This window comes from Schistocerca nitens, chromosome 3, assembly GCF_023898315.1.
Source record: "Schistocerca nitens isolate TAMUIC-IGC-003100 chromosome 3, iqSchNite1.1, whole genome shotgun sequence".
NCBI classification, from domain to species: Eukaryota; Metazoa; Arthropoda; class Insecta; order Orthoptera; family Acrididae; genus Schistocerca; species Schistocerca nitens.
Window position 1 is genome coordinate 737,877,745 of NC_064616.1, and position 18,707 is coordinate 737,896,451.

Here is an 18,707-nt window from a genome sequence, read left to right on the forward strand (position 1 = left end):
GAAGTAAGGCTGTGAGTACCGGGCGTGAGTCGTGCGTCGGTAGCTCAGTTGGTAGAGCACTTGCCCGCGAAAGGCAAAGGTCCCGAGTTCGAGTCTCGGTCGGGCACACAGTTTTAATCTGCTAGGAAGTTTCATATCAGCGCACACTCCGCTGCAGAGTGAAAATCTCATTCTGGAAACATCCCCCAGGCTGTGGCTAAGCCATGTCTCCGCTATATCCCTTCTTTCAGGAGTGCTAGTTCTGCAAGGTTCGCAGGAGAGCTTCTGTAAAGTTTGGAAGGTAGGAGACGAGATACTGGCAGAAGTAAGGCTGTGAGTACCGGGCGTGAGTCGTGCTTCGGTAGCTCAGTTGGTAGAGCACTTGCCCGCGAAAGGCAAAGGTCCCGAGTTCGAGTCTCGGTCGGGCACACAGTTTTAATCTGCTAGGAAGTTTCATATCAGCGCACACTCCGCCGGTCTAGGAATGGTAGAACGATGGGTTCGATGACGGTTTGGATGTACCGTGCACTATTCAGTGTCCCCTCGACGATCACCAGTGGTGTACGGCCAGTGTAGGAGATCGCTCCCCACACCATAATGCCGGGTGTTGGCCCTGTGTGCCTCGGTCGTATGCGGTCCTGATTGTGGCGCTCACCTGCACGGCGCCAAACACGCATACGACCATCATTGGCACCAAGGCAGAAGCGACTCTCATCGCTGAAGACGACACTTCTCCATTCGTCCCTCCATTCACGCCTGTCGCGACACCACTGGAGGCGGGCTGCACGATGTTGGGGCGTGAGCGGAAGATGGCCTAACGGTGTGCGGGACCGTAGCCCAGCTTCATGGAGACGGTTGCGAATGGTCCTCGCCGATACCCCAGGAGCAACAGTGTCCCTAATTTGCTGGGAAGTGGCGGTGCGGTCCCCTACGGCACTGCGTAGGATCCTACGGTCTTGGCGTGCATCCGTGCGTCGCTGCGGTCCGGTCCCAGGTCGACGGGCACTTGCACCTTCCGCCGACCACTGGTGACAACATCGATGTACTGTGGAGACCTCACGCCCCACGTGTTGAGCAATTCGGCGGTACGTCCACCCGGCCTCCCGCATGCCCACTATACGCCCTCGCTCAAAGTCCGTCAACTGCACATACGGTTCACGTCCACGCTGTCGCGGCATGCTACCAGTGTTAAAGACTGCGATGGAGCTCCGTATGCCACGGCAAACTGGCTGACACTGACGGCGGCGGTGCACAAATGCTGCGCAGCTAGCGCCATTCGACGGCCAACACCGCGGTTCCTGGTGTGTCCGCTGTGCCGTGCGTGTGATCATTGCTTGTACAGCCCTCTCGCAGTGTCCGGAGCAAGTATGGTGGGTCTGACACACCGGTGTCAATGTGTTCTTTTTTCCATTTCCAGGAGTGTAGTATTCGGGTACATTATTGTCGTGGGAATTGAATACGCTTTATAGTGGTGGCAGTGTTGCCCAAGTGAGACTCACATTAAGAAAGCCAATCTCAGGGGACACTAAGAAGCAGTGGGGTAGCGGTGGTGGTGGTGATGGGTTGGTGGGGGAACGGCCAACAGCAGCTCAGTGGAGGCGTTGGGGACACGAAGACATATTTGCTTAGAGTCATAAATTACTGTCATCAGTATGACAGTAATCACTTTAAGCTAAAAGCTTTAGCTTCCTGAATAAATATGAACCATGGCCGCCATATTGCCTATAAATTATGGTAATTATCTTGACAGTTATTGCCCATTATGTTCTAAATAAACAAAAAATGTGCCCAAGTGATCAGTTTTGTTTATACAAGGGTCATCAAATTGGGCTAGTGAAACTCGGCAGTTTGCTTACTTAAGAGATCAAAGTATCGTCCAGAAACCGACCAACGCCCCCCCCCCCTCTACTTCCACACACTGACACAGATGCAACTTTTGACTCACCACCTCTTCCGCTGCAGCCCGCGGCCCTGCTAACCCAGTCCGAGTCCCGGTACGATCGCACCAGACAACTCCTGTGCCACCTGTTACCTTACCATCTGTATGACAGGCGACACCTCACCAAGAAATGGTCCAGCTGTGTCTTACTTATGTGCTTACCCATGGCATGACCTGTCAGGCGCACCTGCGCAATGCTTCTCTGAGAAATGACTTACACATGCGTCTGCCATGGCATGACTGGTCAGGCGCAACTGGCAATGCTGCTATGAGAACTGGTTCAGCCGTTCTCGGCCCTCACATAGATTTCCCCAATGCTCCTGACGACAGTGGTGACGGGGGGGGGGGGGGGGGGAAGTGCAGATGGGCTCTGTGAGGGTATTGACATCGACAGCATTGCTTGCAGGCATACGCGAGAGAATAGGGAGGCACAACAGGAATATCTGCACAACAGACAAAGACTTCAGAATGATGTGAGACATGCAACTGTGCTGTCACACTTTTGTGTCATTCGATCGCAATCAAGTGTTCTTCGCTCACATTCGTCTCATCTCCATTATTGGATCTGTCCTGGTCGGGAAATCTTCCATAAGTGTGTACAACCTGATGATGTGTACTGTCATCACATAACGTTTTTCCATCACTAATTAAGGAGGGGAGCGAAGATAATGTATCACTAGCAAAATAAAATCGATAGCAGTTGATTTTTATTTGAAGTGACTGACTCTAGCTGACGTCAAGTACGAAACGGAACTGCTGTAATCGGAGGTATGGCTTCCCAGCACTGTAATCAAATAGGAAATAACGCCAGTATTTAATAAAAATACCACCACACACACACACATTTACGGAGAAAGAATGTGTTATTTTATTACGACGAATCACTTAAACGCCAATATTTACATATGACCATGCAACATCAGCAGAGATGATGACAGACTCAATATCTCGAAAGTAAATTGTATGATAAAATTATTTATCATTTATCGAATACAGATACATACAGAGGCAGGTTGCATATCTTAAAACGCAAGTATAATTACAGATCTCTAAGGAAATTCGAATAAAATAAAATTGTATTATATGTAAGATTTTATACATGTTTTCAAGCACTGTCACCACTCCAATTAAACATTTCCACGCCTAAATTGCCTGTCTTACTCATTACATTTCACGCAGCTTTCATATTGGCACTACTTATAAAAACATTTACGATAAGCAGCACTCGTTAACGACGAAAGTTTGGTATTGTGCAACACTTTTGGAGTTCTATTAACCAACAAATTCCTGCGTCAAAACTGTCTGTATAACTTACTGAAATACATGCATTTCGGTTATTGGCGCTATGTGAATAAATTATGCGAGGGTGTACTGAAAAGTAACGCCTTTGAATTTTTTATGTGAAAACTCTTAAAGATTATTAAACAAAACAAATCTTATTAACGTTGTACATATATAGTTTTCATGTGTACATATTTATTTCCCAACATAGTCACCCTGGTGAGGAACACACTGCTCCCAACGAGAGATCAGTTTGCTCATACACTCACTGTAGAATGTTTGACTTTATTGACGGAGCCAGAAACTCACCTCTACTTGCACCGCTTCATTACTATCAAAGGGAAGTCCTCGAAGGTGTTACTTAAGTTTTGGAAACAGATGAAAATCGGATGACTGTAGGAAGGATGATCGATGACAGTGTACCGAAGGCGTCGTCTTGCTGCAGATATCGCAGCGCTCGTATGTGGTCTATCGTGGCCATGCTAAAGGAGGGGGTGCTGCTCCACGTGTGGACAAACTCTACGAATAAAAAACTCGATTACAGCACGCTGTTTCTCACACATCGACATAGTTACGTTGCACACTGCCATGTCACACGCAACAACAGCAGAGGGTTGCAACTTGCATCAGCGAAGCGTGAAAATTGAGGACCTCTAATACCTCAACCGATACTGAGATGAGAATAAAAAATTCGGTGGCATTACTTCGAAACGTCCCCTTAGAAAAATTTATGAATGACTGTGCTGATAAACCTCTTACATTATTTGCTTTTCAAACAGCTGAGCAAAACTGAACGTACTCAGACATTACTGTCTTTAATTATTGTGATCAACACTAAACTGACACACAATATGTTTAGCGCAACGCAATCTGACTTTCAAAAATCCCTATAAAAGAATGGCCCTGACTAACAATAACCTATACCTTTCATGAATGACTTACCTCACAAAAATCTTCGTTACTCAAACTACTGCAATACAGCGAGCGCCAATACTGCCAGCTAAATAAAGATTCTAACTACTGAAGTCACTAACTACTGATAGGCATAGTTAGCAAATGAAAGATTTTGATAAAGAACAAACAATATATTTACCTTAATAGTGTTCAAAAGTCATAATATATATAGCAGTTCATGGCATCCAGTCTTACAAATTTACTGTCTCCGATGGACACACGTCCAGATCATCCGCTCTCAAAACTCCGCCATTTCTCTCCCCACATCCACCACTGCTGGCGGCTCACCTCCAACTGCGCAAAGCTACGCGCTGTTCACATCCAGCTGCCCAACACAACAATAGCAAACAACAATGCAAACCAGCCACAGACTGCACACAGCACAGCCAGTGATTTTCATACAGAGCGCTACGTGGCGTTACCAATAAAAAAAAAACCTAAACAGCGTACATACAACTTTTCAACACGCCTTTTTATTATGGACAGTAAAGAGAAAACAGACGAAGATGAGATGGGGATACGATACTGCGAGAAGAATTTGACAGATTACTGGCAGACCTAGGTCGACACAAGGCCCCTGGAACAGACGACATTCCCTCAGAAGTATTGAGATCCGTAGCATAATAAACCACGATAAAACTAGTTTCGTCACAGGGTTATTTGGTAACCGCGATAGCGTTACGGAGATGTTTAATAAACTCAAGTGGCAGACTCTGCAAGAGAGGCGCTCTGCATCGCGGTGTAGCTTGCTCGCCAGGTTTTGAGAGGGTGCGTTTCTGGATGAGGTATCGAATATATTGCTTCCCCCTACTTATACCTCCCGAGGAGATCACGAATGTAAAATTAGAGAGATTAGAGCGCGCACGGAGGCTTTCAGACAGTCGTTCTTCCCGCGAACCATACGCGACTGGAACAGGAAAAGGAGGTAATGGCAGTGGCACGTAAAGTGCCCTCCGCCACACACCGTTGGGTGGCTTGCGGAGTATAAATGTAGATGTAGATGTAGATGTAGTCCACACGATGTGCCAGTTATATGAGGCAGATGTAATACTGCCAGATTTAAAGAAGAATGTAATAATTCAAGTTCCAAAGAGGGTAGGTGCTGACAGGTGTGAATATTACAGAACTATGGGTTTAATAAGCTATGGCTGCAAAATACTCACATAAATTATTTACAGAGGAATGGAGAGACTGAAAGAAGTCAACTACCGAGAAGGTCTGTTTGGGTTCCGGAGACATATCTTAGAAGGTAGACTAAAGGAATGCAAAGCAACGTTTACAGACTCTACAGATTTTGAGAAAGATTTTGACAGTGTTGAACATAAAATGCAGGGAGAAAAAGATTATCGACGTTTGTACAGAAACCTGAATGCAGTTACAACAGATAAAAGATATGAAAGGTCGCGCGGTTTGAGGCGCCATGGCACGGATTGCGCGGCCTCTCCCGCCGGAGGTTCGAGTCCTCCTTTGGGTATTAGATTAGATGAGATTAGATTCTGTTTTCGTTCCATAGATCCAAAAAATGAGATGATTCTCGTGGGTGTGGAACACGTCAGAAAGTATAACATAAAAACATAAAACATTTGAATATAATAGTTACTATCCAGAGCATTTGTCAGGAGACCGACGAAATAGGTGAATACAATACGGTAAACTGGAACAGCTAATAATTACAGAATTAACACACTGTCAGAATGAAACATTGTTATGCACTATTAATAAATTTATGATACACAAAATACCTAATCTTGACAGTTGTGACTAAGTGCTGTCAAAACCGAAATCTAACAGATATTTTTACTTAAGCTGGCTTAACAGTCTCTGTTCAGATGTTCATCTATGGAGTAGAAGGAGTTGCCTATCAAAAAGTCTTTCAAACTCTATTTAAACCGGGTTTTATCTGAAACCAAATTTTTAATAGTTGCTGGCAATTTATTTAAAATGTGTCTTCCTGAATATTGGACCCCTTTTTGGACCAAGGTAAGTGATTTTAGGTCTTTATGTAGATTGTTCCTATTCCTAGTATTGATGCTATGTCTTGAGCTATTGGTTGGAATCAGAAATGTATTACCTGCAACAGATTTCATTAAGGAATAAATATACTGAGAAGCAGTGGCTAGAATACAAAGTTCCTTGAAAATGTTTCTACATGATGTTCTTCAATTTACACCACAAATGATTCTTACCACACGATTTTTTACCCTAAAAACGGTTGCTCGGTTTGATGAGTTTCATGAGTTGCTCCAGAATATGATCCCTTATCATTTTAAGGATTTTATGATAGATGGTACTTCTTTGGGAGACATGGGTGTCATTTCCATTTTACGGTCTCAGATACTCCATTGCACTGTTGACCGAACCTGATAACCCCAAGCTGCCAGTAACAGAAATGAAGCACTTGTTTAAGAGGTTTGCCACACCACATGTACTTGTTACCAAAGTCTCATTTATTTTTACAGCTATCTGTTCCGCTTCCCTCTTGGCCCCACCTGTCTCTGTCTTCACTATATCCCATACGGGTTTTATTTTGTTGCTTGATGTAATTATCTTTTTCTCGTAATAAAGGTGCTTCGATTTCTGGATTGCTTGCTTCAATATTTCCCTGTATTCTTTGTAATACATTACAATTCAAACATCACAGCTGTTTTAGATAGTAGATACAGTCTGCTTTTTGTTCCACATGATATCTTTATTCCTTGTATAATCCATGGTTTATTTCTTGACTTCTGTGTATTTTAGTTACCTTTAGGGTAAAACCCCTACATTAATCATGGACCTTGCCGTTGGTGGGGAGGCTTGCATGTCTCAGTGACACAGATAGCCGTACCGTAGGTGCAACCACAACGGAGGGGTATCTGTTGAGAGGCCAGACAAACACATGGTTCCTGAAGAAGGGCAGCAGCCTTTTCAGTAGTTGCAGGGGCAACAGTCTGGATGATTGACTGATCTGGCCTTCTAACACTAACCAAAACGGCCTTGCTGTGCTGGTACTGCGAACGGTTGAAGGCAAGGGGAAACTACAGCCGTAATTTTTCCCGAGGGCATGCAGATTTACTGTATGGTTAATGATGATGGCGACCTCTTGGGTAAAATATTCCGGAGGTAAAATAGTCCCCCATTCGGATCTCCGGGCGGGGACTACTCAAGAGGACGTTGCTATCAGGAGAAAGAAATCTGGCGTTCTATGGATCGGAGCGTGGAATGTCAGATCCCTTAATCGGGCAGGTAGGTTAGAAAATTTAAAAAGGGAAATGGATAGGTTAAAGTTAGATATAGTGGGAATTAATGAAGCTCGGTGGCAGGAGGAACAAGACTTTTGGTCAGGCGAATTCAGGGTTATAAATACAAAGTCAAATAGGGGTAATGCAGGAGTAGGTTTAATAATGAATAAAAAAATAGGAATGCGGGTAAGCTACTACAAACAGCGTAGTGAACGCATTATTGTGGCCAAGATAGAAATGAAGCCCACACCTACAGTAGTACAAGTTTATATGCCAACTAGCTCTGCAGATGACGAAGAAATTGAAGAAATGTATGATGAAATAAAAGAAATTATTCAGATAGCGAAGGGGGACGAAAATTTAATAGTCATGGGTGACTGGAATTCGGTAGTAGGAAAAGGGAGAGAAGGAAACGTAGAAGGTGAATATGGATTGGGGCTAAGAAATGAAAGAGGAAGCCGCCTGGTAGAATTTTGCACAGAGCATAACTTAATCATAGCTAACACTTGGTTCAAGAATCATAAAAGAAGGTTGTATACATGGAAGAAGCCTGGAAATACTGACAGATTTCAGATAGATTATATAATGGTAAGACAGAGATTTAGGAACCAGGTTTTAAATTGTAAGACATTTCCAGGGGCAGATGTGGACTCTGACCAGAATCTATTGGTTATGAACTGTAGATTAAAACTGAAGAAACTGCAAAAAGGTGGGAATTTAAGGAGATGGGACCTGGATAAACTGACTAAACCAGAGTTTCAGGGAGAGTGTAAGGGAACAAATGGCAGGAATGGGGAAAGAAATACAGTAGAAGAAGAATGGGTAGCTCTGAGGGATGAAGTAGTGAAGGCAGCAGAGAATCAAGTAGGTAAAAAGACGAGGGCTAGTAGAAATCCTTGGGTAACAGAAGAAATATTGAATTTAATTGATGAAAGGAGAAAATATAAAAAATGCAGTAAATGTAGCACGCAAAAAGGAATACAAACGTCTCAAAAATGAGATCGACAGGAAGTGCAAAATGGCTAAGCAGGGATGGCTAGAGGATACATGTAAGGATTTAGAGGCTTATCTCAGTAGGGGTAAGATAGATACTGCCTACAGGAAAATTAAAGAGACCTTTGGAGAAAAGAGAACCACTTGTATGAATATCAGGAGCTCAGATGGCAACCCAGTTCTAAGCAAAGAAGGGAAAGCAGAAAGGTGGAAGGAGTATATAGAGGGTCTATACAAGGGCGATGTACTTGAGGACAATATTATGGAAATGGAAGAGGATGCAGATGAAGATGAAATGGGAGATACGACACTGCGTGAAGAGTTTGACAGAGCACTGAAAGACCTGAGTCGAAATAAGGCCCCAGGAGTAGACAACATTCCATTAGAACTACTGACGGCCTTGGGAGAGCCAGTCCTGCCAAAACTCTACCATCTGGTGAGCAAGAAGTATGAGACAGGCGAAATACCCTCAGACTTCAAGAATAATATAATAATTCCAATCCCAAAGAAAGCAGGTGTTGACAGATGTGCTAATTACCGAACTATCAGTTTAATAAGTCACGGCTGCAAAATACTAACGCCAATTCTTTACAGACGAATGGAAAAACTAGTAGAAGCCGACCTTGGGGAAGATCAATTTGGATTCCGTAGAAATATTGGAACACGTGAGGCGATTCTGACCCTACGGCTTATCTTAGAAGCTAGATTAAGGAAAGGCAAACCTACGTTTCTAGCATTTGTAGACTTAGAGAAAGCTTTTGACAATGTTGACTGGAATACTGTCTTTCAAATTCTGAAGGTGGCAGGGCTAAAATACAGGGAGCGAAATGCTATTTACAATTTGTACAGAAACCAGATGGCAGTTATAAGAGTTAAGGGGCATGAAAGGGAAGCAGTGGTTGGGAAAGGAGTGAGACAGGGTTGTAGCCTCTCCCCGATGTTATTCAATCTGTACATTGAACAAGCAGTGAAGGAAACAAAAGAAAAATTCGGAGTAGGTATTAAAATCCATGGAGAAGAAATAAAAACTTTGAGGTTCGCCTATGACATTGTAATTCTGTCAGAGACAGCAAAGGACTTGGAAGAGCAGTTGAACGGAATGGATAGTGTCTTGAAGGGAGGATATAAGATGAACATCAACAAAAGCAAAACGAGGATAATGGAATGTAATCGAATTAAGTCGGGTGATGTTGAGGGTATTAGATTAGGAAATGAGACACTTAAAGTAGTAAAGGAGTTTTGCTACTTGGGGAGCAAAATAACTGATGATGGTCGAAGTAGAGAGGATATAAAATGTAGACTGGCAATGGGAAGGAAAGCGTTTCTGAAGAAGAGAAATCTGTTAACATCGAGTATAGATTTAAGTGTCAGAAAGCGTTTCTGAAACTATTTGCATGGAGTGTAGCCATGTATGGAAGTGAAACATGGACGATAAATAGTTTAGACAAGAAGAGAATAGAAGCTTTCGAAATGTGGTGCTACAGAAGAATGCTGAAGATTAGATGGGTAGATCACATAACTAATGAAGAGGTGTTGAATAGGATTGGGGAGAAGAGAAATTTGTGGTACAACTTGACTAGAAGAAGGGATCGGTTGGTAGGACATGTTCTGTGGCATTAAGGGATCACCCAATTTAGTATTGGAGGGCAGCGTGGAGGGTAAAAATCGTAGAGGGAGACCAAGAGATGAATATACCAAGCAGATTCAGAAGGATGTAGGTTGTAGTAGGATAGAGTAGCATGGAGAGCTGCATCAAACCAGTCTCAGGACTGAAGACCACAACAACAACAGGGGAAAACAATTTTCAAAAGTGGATGTAACTTTATTAATGAATGCTTTTTATTTTTCATTGGAGTCAGGAGTATTGTAAACGACTATCCAGTTCATGTCTTTGAGCAATTTCCTGAATTTCACAATTTTTGACTTACTTATTACCCTCCTGTACTCAGATTTAATAGATCTTTTTATCGTGACAAGTTTCAAAATTTAACACAAGATGCTGCATGTCATGATCAGATAGTCCATTTACTATTGGTTTTGTGATATGACTTTTTCCCCAGATTTGTCTACAAGGATATTATCAACAGCAGTCTAAGAGTCTTTACATATCCTAGTAGCAAAGTTCACAGTAGGAACTACACTGAATGATAGTGTTATTGACTGCATTAATTGTTCACTGACAGAGCTTTCCAGTAAATCCACATTAAAATCACTAGCAACCACTATTTCTTTTTTTTTTTTTTTTTATCTTGAGATGGGGCAGAAAAAATTGCAGTACTTTCAATTTTGTGAAGATCACGAGACACCAACCTCATTTTTAAACGGAAGACAGGGGTAACAGCAGAATTACATCTGCAACGTGCTAAAGTGAAAGTTTAAAAATTCATGGAGCATCATATTGACCGAAGAAGCGAGAAGAATTTTAATCGCTGACAAGGGAATAACATCAGTCGTATTTCAATATACACGCCATGTCCAATTAACAAGAACGGCTAAGTGTGTTGAGTTCGTCAAAGACATCGCCATCTCAACAGAGTTCTGTCCTGTGAATTCTCCTTACAACAAAAACGAAAACACTTTTCGCTATATTTAACATTCTTATTCGGAACATGGAGTACTTCTTTCCAATAAATAGAGCGTGTTTCCAGTCAGTGAGGAAATTATGACAGGTCATTTATTTTTACCGCACATCATTCGTTTTCCATTTCTTTAATCAATTGTCCTCGACGGCGACTGTTCATCGGAGACACAATTATCGTCAGGAGTGTTCCAGGGAAGTGGGATACGACCGCTTTTATTGTCTGTGTATAAAACATAAATGACGGACAGGGTGAGCAGCTAATGATGCTGTAGCGTACGGAAAGGTGGCATCTTTGAATGACTGTATGAGTATACAAGATGACTTTAGACAAAATGTTTACTAGACAAATTGAATGTCAGCTTGCTCTAAATGTAGAAAATTAAAGTTAATGCGGATGAGTAGGAAAAACAAGCCCGTACTGTTCGGATGCAGCATTAGTAGTGTCCTGCTTGACACAGTCACAGCAGTTAAATATCTAGGCATAGCGTTACAAAACGATATGAAATGGAATGAGCATGTGAGGTTGGTGGTAGGGAAGACGAATGCTCGATTTCGTTTTTTTGGAAAAGTGTAGCTCACCCATACAAGAGACGGCGTACAGAGAGCTAGTGCGACCCGTTCTACATCTACATCTACATTTATATTCCGCAAGCCACCCAACGGTGTGTGGCGGAGGGCACTTTACGTGCCACTGTCATTACCTCCTTTTCCCGTTCCAGTCTCGTATGGTTCGCGGGAAGAACGACTGTCTGAAAGCTTCCGTGTGCGCTCTAATCTCCCTAATTTTACATTCGTGATCTCCTCGGGAGGTATAAGTAGGGGGAAGCAATATATTCGATACCTCATCCAGAAACGCACCCTCTCGAAACCTGGCGAGCAAGCTACACCGCGATGCAGAGCGCCTCTCTTGCAGAGTCTGCCACTTCAGTGTATTAAACATCTCCGTAACGCTATCACGGTTACCAAATAACCCTGTGACGAAACGCGCCGCTCTTCTTTGGATCTTCTCTATCTCCTCCGTCAACCCGATCTGGTACGGATCCCACTGTTCGAGTGTTTGGGATCCTCAACAGGACAGATTAAAGGAAGACATCGAGGCAATTCAGAGGCGTGCTGATAGATTTGTTACCGGTAGGTTCGAACAACATGTAAGTATTACAGAGATACTTCAGGAAATCAAATGAGAACCTCTGGAGGGAAGACGACGTTCTTTTTGATTTAACACTATTCAGAAAATTTAGATTTGAAGCTGACTGAAGAACGATTCTACTGCTGCAGGACCACGAAAATAAGATGCGAGTAATAAGAGCTCGTATGGAGGCATTTAGACAGTCGTTTCTCCCTCACTCTATTTGCGAGTGAAACAGGAAAGGAAATCACTGGTAGTGGTACAAGGTACCATCCGCTGTGCACCATACGGTGGTTTGAGGATGTAAATGTTGATACTTAATTTTAGAAAATGGTTCAAATGGCTCTGAGCACTATGGGACTTAACATCTGAGGTCATCAGTCCCCTAGAACTTAGAACTACTTAAACCTACCTAACCTAAGGACATCACACACATCCATACCCGAGGCCGGATTCGAACCTGCGATCGTAGCGGTCGCGCGATTCCAGACTGAAGCGCATAGAACCGCTCGACCACACGGGCGGCTTAATTTTAGAACAGTAGTATATAAAAAGATAGTGGAAAGAACGGGACTTGTACTTTCCATGGTGAACCGCCATGACATTCACGTGTAGTAATTTAAGGAATAAGTAGAGCATCTGAATCACAATGAGCGAACTGGAGTTTGAATCCTGAAGTTTTCACATAATAAGCAGCGAGTGAGATGTTGCATTCTAAGACTTTCGGCCCACTTTTGGGGGAATGACACCCTGATTTGTGTATTTCGAGTTGCCCTAAATAGCCTAAGGTATGCACGAGGATTTTAGTGACGAAGTATATGGCTGATACACTTTTCCATTCTTCCTAGAGCCGAGATTGTAATGTCTCTCTAAAGACATCATTGTCGATGACGGAAAGGTCCAATGTTCCTTCTATAGAATAGCAAAACAATTTCTTACCACATCAGTCATTATGAACCCAAGTGATAGGTAAAATAACTGATCTAAAGATGGACAGCTCATCAGAGAACTTTACTAGTTATGGTTTAGAAGTTGTGTAGTTTTGCTTTCCACCGACCCGGCTAACAACTCTTCTCGTCAGTTACGTACGACGGACGTACATCTTCACACTGGATCCACATCTCGATACATCTAGGAACTTAAGGTGTGCAGAGGTGAAAGTTGTGTAAATGCCATTTGACGTGGGAGCCGTTTATTTCTTCTTGTCTGTTCCACAACCACCCACAGTGTCCTTATCACCATCACCGCCGCCAACTTCAGGATAGCGACGAGCATAAAGCGATTTAAATATAAATCATGTAGAAGGCCAGTCATAAAGTTTTAATTATAATCTCGGAAAATTAAATTTACATATTTAATTTTTTGTTTGTTTGCAAGTAAATGTCTGCAGCCCTGGTGGACATTGAAATCCCTGCGCCGCAGTACCGTAGCACGCTGCTAGAAGAGCAAAAACAAGATGGTGCAGCCCGTCGATGGAGTATTGTGCATGTAATCAGCAGAGGAAAACTGCAGCTGTGGTGGAGCAATCCAGTTGACTTCTGTAGCCGGACAAACTGAAGTATTAAAATGTTTGCCATTTTCGTATTTATTCAAAAATAAAGAAATATACTGCGTTTCTGATCATACAGTTGATCTACTGTAGTCTCCATTATTTGATTTCTAGCTTTTTTGATTATTTGCTGTTGAATATATTTATGTTTATTTGGAATAGGACACAATATGTAATGGGCACTCAAATGAAAACCGAACACCAACCACAACGAGACCATGGAATGGTTCCCTTAGAAGGTAACCGCCACACGTGTTAAGACATTTATCCCACTGGAAGACGAGACGATCAATCTGCGTTTCATAGACAGACCCACAACCTGCTGACAGACCCACAACCGCACCCACTCTTGCAAGTCCTAGTCTATCTGAAACTGTGAAACTGACGTACACGCGAAAGATATGAAAATTACACAGCGAAATATCCAGGCTGTAAGAAGTATATTATAGGGTTTCCCAACCAATTCACTGAAGTTAAACCTTCATCCAGTTGACAGTATGGGCGGACGTTAACATGCAACAGGATGATTCCACGTGACAGAATTCAAATGGTTCAAATGGCTGTGAGCACTATGCGACTTAACTTCTGAGGTCATCAGTCGCCTATAACTTAGAAATAATTAAACCTAACCAACCTAAGGACATCACACACATCCATGTCCGAGGCAGAATTCGAACATGCGACCGTAGCGGTCGCTCGGCTCCAGACTGTAGCGCCTAGAACCGCACGGCCACTCCGGCCGGCGGACAGAATTCCTGGACATTTTGGCTTTATGGCACATCGCCATTTCCGCAAAGTATTTTTGTAGCGATGCGCATTGGTTGTGGTTCCACGCTTCGGGAACTCGACTAGCAGAGAGATCAAAATGGTTCAAATGGCTCTGAGCACTATGGGACTCAACTGCTGTGGTCATAAGTCCCCTAGAACTTAGAACTACTTAAACCTAACTAACCTAAGGACAGCACACAACACCCAGCCATCACGAGGCAGAGAAAATCCCTGACCCCGCCGGGAATCGAACCCGGGAACCCGGGCGTGGGAAGCGAGAACGCTACCGCACGACCACGAGATGCGGGCAGCAGAGAGATCCTGTAGTCTTGTTTGAAGATCTTTGGATTTCTATGGCGGGGGAAATGTGGCACGTTTCCATTGTTGGGTTTACCATTTGTCCTCAGCCTGTCAGAATGCTGAAGGGTAGGATTACCCTGATGCACAACAACGCCTGCCTCCACACTGTCAACCGGATGAAAGCTACGCTTCAGCGATTTAGTTGGGAAACTCTGTAACATCCTCCGGGCAACTCGGATCTTTCACCGTGTGACTTTCACATCTTTGGTGATCTGAAGAAAGACATGTGTGGACGTCGGTTTCAGTTGACGAGGAAGTGTAAGCGTGGGTGCAGCTTTGGATCTGTCAGTGGTCGAACACTTTCTTCAAAACAGGAATTGATCGTCTCAAATCACAGTGGGATAAATGTCTTCATGCGTGTGGTGATTACTTTTGAAATGAACCATACCATGGTCCCGTTGTGGCGGGCGTTTCGTTTCCATTTGACTGCCCCTCATAAAAAATATCCTTTAAAAGTATTCTAAGTACGTGAGTCATTTTGCGCTGTTATTACAGACGTCAGGAATTGCATCGCCTGGCAGTACACTGCGGTACCACTATAATAATACATATATTGTAAAGCCACCATCAGCATTACTGGAGGCACCGTGGGTAATGTACACAACTGGCCATTAAAATTGCTACACCAAGAAGAAATGCAGATGATAAACGGGTATTTATTGGACAAATATATTATACTAGAACTGACATGTTATTACATTTTCACGCAATTTGGGTGCTTAGATCCTGAGAAATCAGTACCCAGAACAACCACCTCTGGCCGTAATAACGGCCTTGATACACCTGGGCATTGAGTCAAACAGAGTTTGGGTGGCGTGTACAGGTACAGCTGCCCATACAGCTTCAACACGATACCACAGTTCATCACGAGTAGTGACTGGCGTATTGTCACGAGCCAGTTTCTCGGCCACCATTGACCAGACGTTTTCAATTGGTGAGAGATCTGGAGTATGGGCTGGCCAGGGCAGCAGTCGAACATTTTTTGTATCCAGAAAGGCCCGTACAGGACCTGCAACATGCGGTCGTGCATTATGCTGCTGAAATGTAGGGTTTCGCAGGGATCGAATGAAGGGTAGAGCCACGGGTCGTAACACATCTCAAATGTAACGTCCACTGTTCAAAGTGCCGTCAATGCGAACAAGAGGAGACCGAGACGTGTAACCAATGACACCCCATACCATCACGCCGGGTGATACGCCAGTATGGTGATGACGAATACACGCTTCCAATGTGTGTTCACCGCGATGTCGCCAAACACGGATGCGACCATCATGATGCTGTAAACAGAAGATGGATTCATCCGAAAAAATGACGTTTTGTCATTCATGCACCCAGGTTCGTCGTTGAGTACACCATCGCGGGTGCTCCTGTCTGTGATGATGCAGACCGTAGTGGCCGTGCGGTTCTAGGCGCTACAATCTGGAGCCGAGCGACCGCTACGGTCGCAGGTTCAAATCCTGCCTCGGGCATGGATGTGTGTGATGTCCTTAGGTTAGTTAGGTTTAATTAGTTCTAAGTTCTAGGCGACTGATGACCTCAGAAGTTAAGTCGCATAGTGCTCAGAGCCATTTGAACCTGTCTGTGATGCAGCGTCAAGGATAACCGCAGCCATGGTCTACGAGCTGATAGTCCATGCTGCTGCAAACGTCGTCGAACTGTTCGTGCAGATGGTTGTTGTGTTGCAAACGTCACCATCTGTTGACGCAGGGATCGAGACGTGGCTGAAAGATCCGTTACAGCCAGGCGGATAAGATGCCTGTCATCTCGACTGCTAGTGATACGAGGCTGTTGGGATCCAGCACGGCGTTCCGTATTACCCTCCTGAACCCACCGATTCCATATTCTGCAAACAGTCATTGGAGCTCGACCAACGCGAGCAGCAATGTCGCGTTACGATAAACCGCAATCGCGATAGGCTACAATCCGACCTTCATCAAAGTCGGAAACGTGATGGTACGCATTTCTCCTCCTTACACGAGGCATCACAACAACGTTTCACCAAGCAACGCCGGTCAACTGCTGTTTGTGTATGAGAAATCGGTTGGAAACTTTCCTCATGTCAGCATGTTGAGGTGCCGTCACCGGCGCCAACCTTGTGCGAATGCTCTGAAAAGCTAATCATTTGCATATCACAGCATCTTCTTCCTGTCGGTTAAATTTCGCGACTGTAGCACGTCATGTTCGTGGTGTAGCAATTTTAATGGACAGTAGTGTAGAAGGCATATCATCAGGAAACATCCCTCCGTGCCCCTAGAGAGGATAGTTAATCGATGTAGACCTGTGAAAAGTAGTTATTCAAATTTAACTGAGCATTCCCAGTGATCCACTCTGGCCGCTGTCGTCTCAGCCTCAGCTTTCCTCAACTTCAGATACTGGAAGCGAAAAGAGTGAATCCGTCATTAAAGTTGATTAATGGTGCACTGATGGAAAAAAATCCGAACACCGAAAAATAATCACTGTAGAGTAATGACATTTTAGGAATACACTTGTCTAGGTAACATATTTAAGTAATTAACGTTGCAAGTTCACAGGTTAATGTAAATGTGAGAAAAGCCGTTGCAAATATGAAATGCTGGTGCATTAATAACCGATGTAGCCGCCAAACTGTTGAATGGAAGCATGAAAAAGCGAGTGCATCGTGTGGTGCAGGAGCCGAATGTGAGTTTATGTGGGGAAGTTTCATGCCTATTGTACTTGGACGGTCAAAACATGGACAGTTAATGCTGTTCGTGGATGACGCTGGACTTGTCATCTAATGATGTCCCCTACATGCTCGATTGGAGATAGATCTAGTAATCAGGTAGGCCAAGGCAACATGTCAACACTCCTTAGAGCATGTTGGGTTAAAGCAGTGGTATGGGGCAAGCGTTATCCTGTTGGAAAACACCTCCTGGAACGCTGTTCAATATGTTCAATATGCCAGCATAACAGATCGAATCACCAGAGTGACGTACAAATTTGCAGTCAGGGTGCGTGGGAGAACAACGGGAGTGCTCCTGCCGTCACATGAAATCGCACACCAGACCATAACTCCAGGTGTAGGTACCATGTTTCTAGGCCGAAGACAGGTTGGTTGCACGCGTTCACCTGACCTACTTCGAACCAACACACGATCATCATTGACACTTTCGCGGAACCGGCTTTCATCAAAAAACACAACAGACCTCCACTCCGCCCGCCAATGAGCTCTCGCTTGACACCACTGAAGCCGCAAACGACAGAGGTGTGGGCTTCGTAGAACGCACGCTAGACACCGCCTGCCTCAGAACTGTCCTTTAAGTAACCGACTTGCAACTTCGTTGTGTAACTGTGGCGCCAATTGCTACTGCAGACGCAGTACGGTGCGCCATAGCCATACACCGAACATTACTGACTTCCCTCTCGGAAAAGCCACATGGCCGTCCGGAGCCCGGTCTTTTTGCGACCGTAACTTCCCGTGACCACTGTTAGTAGCGATCAAGTACAGTGGCTACATTTATGCCAATGTATTTCTGCAATAGCGCGGAAGGAATATCCAGCTTCTCGTAACCCTTCACATGACTTCAGTGAGCTGTTGATAATCGCGTCTTCGTCGTCTTAAAGGCATTCTTGATTAACACCAACTCACTACATCCAATCTCAAAGGTAATTAACGCCCACGACCTTTACAGCGGGCATTTAATGCAAACCTGATGCACATCCTCATAGTGCCACTACTGCCGCTATTCTCATGCGACTGGAGCGAAATTTGAATAGACGTCATCTTTCAGATACAGAAACATCCCTTTTCAAAATGGTTCAAATGGCTCTGAGCACTATGGGACTTAACATCTGAGGTCCTCAGTCCCCTAGAACTACTTAAACCTAACTAACCTAAGGACATCACACACATCCATGCAGGATTCGAACCTACAACCGTAGCGGTCGCGCGGTTCCAGACTGAAGCGTCTAGAACCGCTCGGTCACAGCTGCCG